The 5,056-nt window shown below is 43.4% G+C and overlaps 1 protein-coding gene across 8 annotated transcripts in view; it reads left to right on the top strand.

Annotated features, from left to right (window-relative positions):
* LOC102308458 (poly(rC)-binding protein 3) overlaps nucleotides 1–5,056 on the top strand; it is a 27,517-nt gene that overhangs the window by 346 nt on the left and 22,115 nt on the right. For 3 of the 8 annotated variants that reach the window (XM_014332883.2, XM_042219849.1, XM_042219850.1), the window contains exon 1: nucleotides 1,074–1,336. The exons of 1 other annotated variant lie outside the window; for it this stretch is intronic. The gene's annotated coding sequence lies outside the window, so the exon portion shown is untranslated. Of the gene's footprint in view, nucleotides 1–1,069; nucleotides 1,337–5,056 lie in introns of those variants that run through there. 4 more of the 8 variants (XM_042219852.1, XM_042219851.1, XM_014332881.2 and 1 more) reach the window with 2 other exon arrangements.

Here is a 5,056-nt window from a genome sequence, read left to right as displayed (position 1 = left end):
TAATGAGCAGATTTCCTCTGACGTGGTGCTCCATTTTACCCCACACTCTTTCTCCTTCTTTGCCTCGTATGATTCAATGTGGAGCAAATTTAATGCTCTATTTGTAGTTTATCCCATGGGCCATTTTACAGTCGGGTGGGTAGGTGGGTAGGCATGTTTACCATTTAGTGGTCTATAGGAAGAAAAATTAAAAGCCTCATCACAAAAACCTGCTTTTTGTAATTTGATACATAATCAGTTTTTCCAATGGAGCGCTTCGGTGTCAAATAAAACACAGACAAAGAGGTGAATCATGTTCTTCATTGTCTGCACTTGCCCCTAATCCAGACAGTATAACCCCACTGTTTTGCTTTCTCCTGGCAGCTCCCTTAAATGTTCTGCCGCTGCTGCCGTCCCACCCTAATAATGTCAGATTAAGCTCTGCACAACTGTCCATCTGACATGAGGGCTGGATTTGTGCTGGATTTGAAAATCTGGACGGGATGCCTCCATCCAAAAGCTCTGTAATTCTGCACACACACACTCACAGAAGCAGATTAAAAAGCAGAGGATGCGCAAGTCCACGAAGTCTGTCGGTCTGCCACGCTGCCGTGCACAGTTTGGCACGGGTGCATTTTGCTTTGCCCTCGATCGCTTTGAGGTGTCTGGTTGCGTCAAGCCCCGAAAAAGTTCCTCAACTGTCCTGAGCTGAGTCCCTCATAAACAAGCACTTTGGCAGCAGTGCCGCAGCATTGTTTTAATCTGAGGTTGGGATTATTTGAACATGTAGCTGGGTTATTCATGTGTCGATTGTTATCGGCAACGACAAGGACGCCGGCTTTGTGGATTTCAGAGATTTGGGGGGTTGGTGGGTGCTCGACCCTCCCCTGGCACAGATGAACACCCCGGAGGCTACAGTTCTGATTCAGACCAGCCTCATCCCCAGACATGCCCCGGTGATGCCCGTGTGCCTCACTGGGCACGTCCCTATTTTGTTGCAGCTGACGGAAAGAGGGGGGTGGGGGATGTTGGGGGTTGATGGGGTGGTGGGTGATGGTCACCCAGATTATGCCTCATCATACGGCCTATTTACAATTGACACCAAACAGTGCGGAAAACAGCGGCGCAGAAACGCAAACTGAGCTCATCGGGGGAGTCGGTTTTGTTTCATCATATAATTTCGAGGTCCATCACGTGTTCCTCTGGTTGCTCATGTGACCTGTCGGCAAGGACCAATAGGGTGTAAGAGTTTGTTCTGGGCAGAGCAAAAGGCAAAAAAAATAATTTTCCCTTTGCAATTTTTAATCGTCCAACGCCGAAAGTGGTCGTCAGCGACTGTCTCCTGCACTGCATAAAGGTAAACCCTCTTCTTGTTGCTTCTATTCAGGAAAAACTTGTTAAAGCTCCAGAGTGAGCCTTTTCCTTTACAATAATAATAATGAATAATTTGCATTCTTATAAAAATTATTTGTTCTCTACTTTAGTTAAATACATACTTGAGTTGATTGCTTGACTTCCAGGCACATTAAACAGTTGAAACTTTAAAAAATGCCGCTCCTCGCCGAGTTGGGTATCGCCATCAATAATTAATTAACTTCATAACTTACCCACAGCCAGGATTAAATCATTACGCACATAATGAGCTGTGACATGGTGCAACTTATCGACCTATTGTTACCTAATTTGATGCTTTCAAGTTTACGTTTTTTGTAAGTTAGCCTCAGTGAGTGCCAATAAGATGACCCATGCGGGAGGAAATATTTTGGTTCTCCCTGGGGAATTTTATGGTCAGTCGATTTTGCTTTCAGGCGTCTCTTGATTCACATTGTTTAGGTGTTCGTTGTCTTGGTTTAGATTCAAGCATGAGCGATTTTATTGTTTCGAGAATTAGCAGTGAGCACGAAAACAATAGTAAGTGGAAGAAAACCTGCTTAAATTCTGCTAACGATGAAGCCGGACCGCCCGAATTTATAGTAGAAATGATGCTCAGTGGAATTGATACATCAGCCCCCGTGCCACCCCCCAACAAAAGATCATTATTCCAATTATCGTCACATAGATATTAGCACTGCTGATGGCCTTATTTGCAGCTAGTCATAGACCAAAAATGTCATTTGCCATTACTTCAGAAGCAGCACTTGGAAACCGGCAATGAATAACTCCTTTGTTTGGGTGAAAAGCTTCTGTTTGGCACTCAGATTAATAAAGTCTGATACACTCAGAAATTTTCTGTTGGGAGGTGACAGAGGCCGAAAAAGAAAAGAGGATGAGGACCTGGATGAGGATGCGATTTCAAGCCGTTCTGCTCGACCACTCGGCGAAAGCCCCCACGTATGGAAGCCATGACTTTGTGACAAGCAGTGATCTCACATTACAAATTGTGGCAAATCTAAAATGGCCGACTTAACGCTGGGCTCTTAGCGCCGCATTCACATCACAACATGGTGCGCCTGCATTGTAAAGCTTACTCCTCGCCCTCCCCATCCACCCCAGGACACTTGGACTATTTTAAGGGAACGCAGAGTAGGCGGTGAGGTATTTTTAAAGCCACTTGGCGATACTTGGTCTTCACGTCTTCCTCGCTCAATTTGTTCTCTGATTTGACTGGTCGCGGTGAAGATGTGGTGGCCAGAGTTTTGATTGTGATTTGGGCTGAGGTATCAGGATGCTGGGCTGCTGATGTGGGCTGACAGCTCTTGAGAGCACTGTCATAGTGGCGTACAGGAAGGCTAACTGGGCGGACGCCCCCCCACTCAGCCGCGTACAACAAAAGCCTGTGCCAGACGAGACGAGAGCTGCTCATATACCAGGAAACGCAGGGCGAAAACCTCAGGACTTAGAGCAACTCTTCTCCATTTCTTCTACTTGATCTTGCTACAGTTACTATTTCTGACAGCAGCTAGCAATTATACACCACCATTTTCCTGTTACTTCAACTATCACAAACTGCAACTGAGAAGAGATTTGTGGGTGTAAATGTGGAAGAGAATTGCCAAACAGTGATTTGAGCGGATCCACAGGAAACATATGGATCAATGAGGTCACCCTCTGCCCAACAACCCAGTTTTGGGCAAACATATTGGCAACATTACGGATACACGTTTTCTCTTGGTTGCTTGACATGCACCTGCACACATCTGTCAAGGTGTTTGTAGCATCATTAAATACTGCACCACTGCATTAATTAACCCCATAACTGAAACGCAAGTGTTTACTGAACCTTCTGAAAAATTAAATATAAATGAATTAATACAATAAACATTAATTAGCATATGTACATTTTAATTTGCATCATATTTGTTCAGTTTGGCATTGTTGTGAAATTAATTTTGTTTTTTCAGAAGGAAGAAAAGATCACACTGATGTAGAGGTCTCAAAGACTCATGCATCAAATACGATACGAATGGGGCTGCAGGCTCAACGTTAGCATGGTTGGTGCTGGAGGTGGAGCTAACAGAAGTCAGAAAATTTTAAACAAATCTTGTCAAAATTTCTTAGAGCCAAATGCAGTTAAATTTTTATGACATAAAATACTAAAAAAAAATACCCCTAAATTTTAATGGAAAGAGAATCTGCTTTAGTCATATTCTCTTGGTTATCAATATGGTGGTCGACCCACATAAGCTCCACCCACCAAGTGCTTGAGAAACTAGGACTGGCGACTAAAGGACCAATTGCATATGTTGTTGTTGCCCTTGGCAAGAGTGAGAGTGACAGCAGACTGTAAAAGTGCATTATCTTTTTTACGGCAGCTTTTGTAAATGGTAAAATTCAATAGTAAAAATATGTTGGTTAAAAATAAAAATTTGAATTTGTGGCAACACCTAACAATGAAAATAACGCTGCAGCTGGTGACAGGTCTGTGCTGATGCCACTGTTTACAACAAGTACAGTAAAAATAACGGGCCCTATTAATTAACCTTTATCAGACCTGTTGCAGAGATGGGAGTGCTGGGAGTGTTGGGAGTGCAGCTGTCCAAAGAGTTCGGGGAGACCTCATAAATGAACACAAAACAAGAAATTGGATGGTAATCAGAACAAAGATGTCCAGATATTTGCATTATTATATTAAAGGTAATTAATTAACTATCCCATGAACACTTTTTAATGACAGAAGACTGCACACAACTCGCTTGAAACTTGCCACCTAATCAGTAAAAATCTTGCCGTCTCAAGCTGCAGATTCAATTTCACAAACCTCGGCCGTGCAGCTTTGGCTCAGGCTCTGTTTGATGTCGAAACGTCATAATGACATATCTGTAGATATGTGGATTAGGATGGAACAGATGACAGAGGCTTTGGCCTAGATTAGACTACCGGCCGCCCATTTAATGATTTTTCTTTTTCTGCTCCTCTGTTATTCTCGTGACACGAAACAGCAGCAGTTAGTGCCTTGTTTTTCTACAGGGAAGAGTTTGATTAATTATCCTCTTTGTCTTCGACTTTCACATTATGGCGGATGTCACGGTGACGGTTTGCACTGTCAGTTTAGCCCCGCAAAATAAAAACAGCTCACAGTCGAGGCCGAGGGTGGAATGAGAGAAAGTCGCAGAGAGTGACTTCATCCATAATGTAGCCCTTGAAATGCAAAGCACCGACGGCTTCTGAATTCAATAACCTACATTTTAAATCAGTATGTGAGGCACTACATTAGTTTCCTGGCCAGATAAAGTTTCACATTGCATCTTTAATCTATAAAAAGTGGCCTAAAGCTGAACATTTTATGCAGAAATCTGATATTCTGACCCCTCACACCAAGTCCACTTTGATCTGCAACCACCTCTGCCCAACAATTTCCAATTAAGAATAGATAATACAGTTAATGTTAGTTTATAATCAATAACCAGCTTCCCTCCTTACTAAAACAATTTTCAAAAATAGCCCCTTAACTTCACTTCTGCGAGTGTTTTTCCATCATTCACGCAACACCGGCTCTGCACAACAACAGCGTCTCCTCATTGTTGGCGGGAGATAAAAGAGGAGGAGTTCGAGTTCTTCTAGAGCAGCTCTCGAGCCTTTTCTGCGGCGAGTGCCGAGCAGACGCAGCGTGAGATGATGGGAGGAGAGGGGAGTTGGG

This window comes from Haplochromis burtoni, unplaced genomic scaffold (genome assembly GCF_018398535.1).
Source record: "Haplochromis burtoni strain Fernald_Lab_line unplaced genomic scaffold, NCSU_Asbu1 Contig_39, whole genome shotgun sequence".
NCBI classification, from domain to species: Eukaryota; Metazoa; Chordata; class Actinopteri; order Cichliformes; family Cichlidae; genus Haplochromis; species Haplochromis burtoni.
Note: the sequence above shows the minus strand (reverse complement) of the source record. Positions and strands in the feature narration are given on the sequence as shown.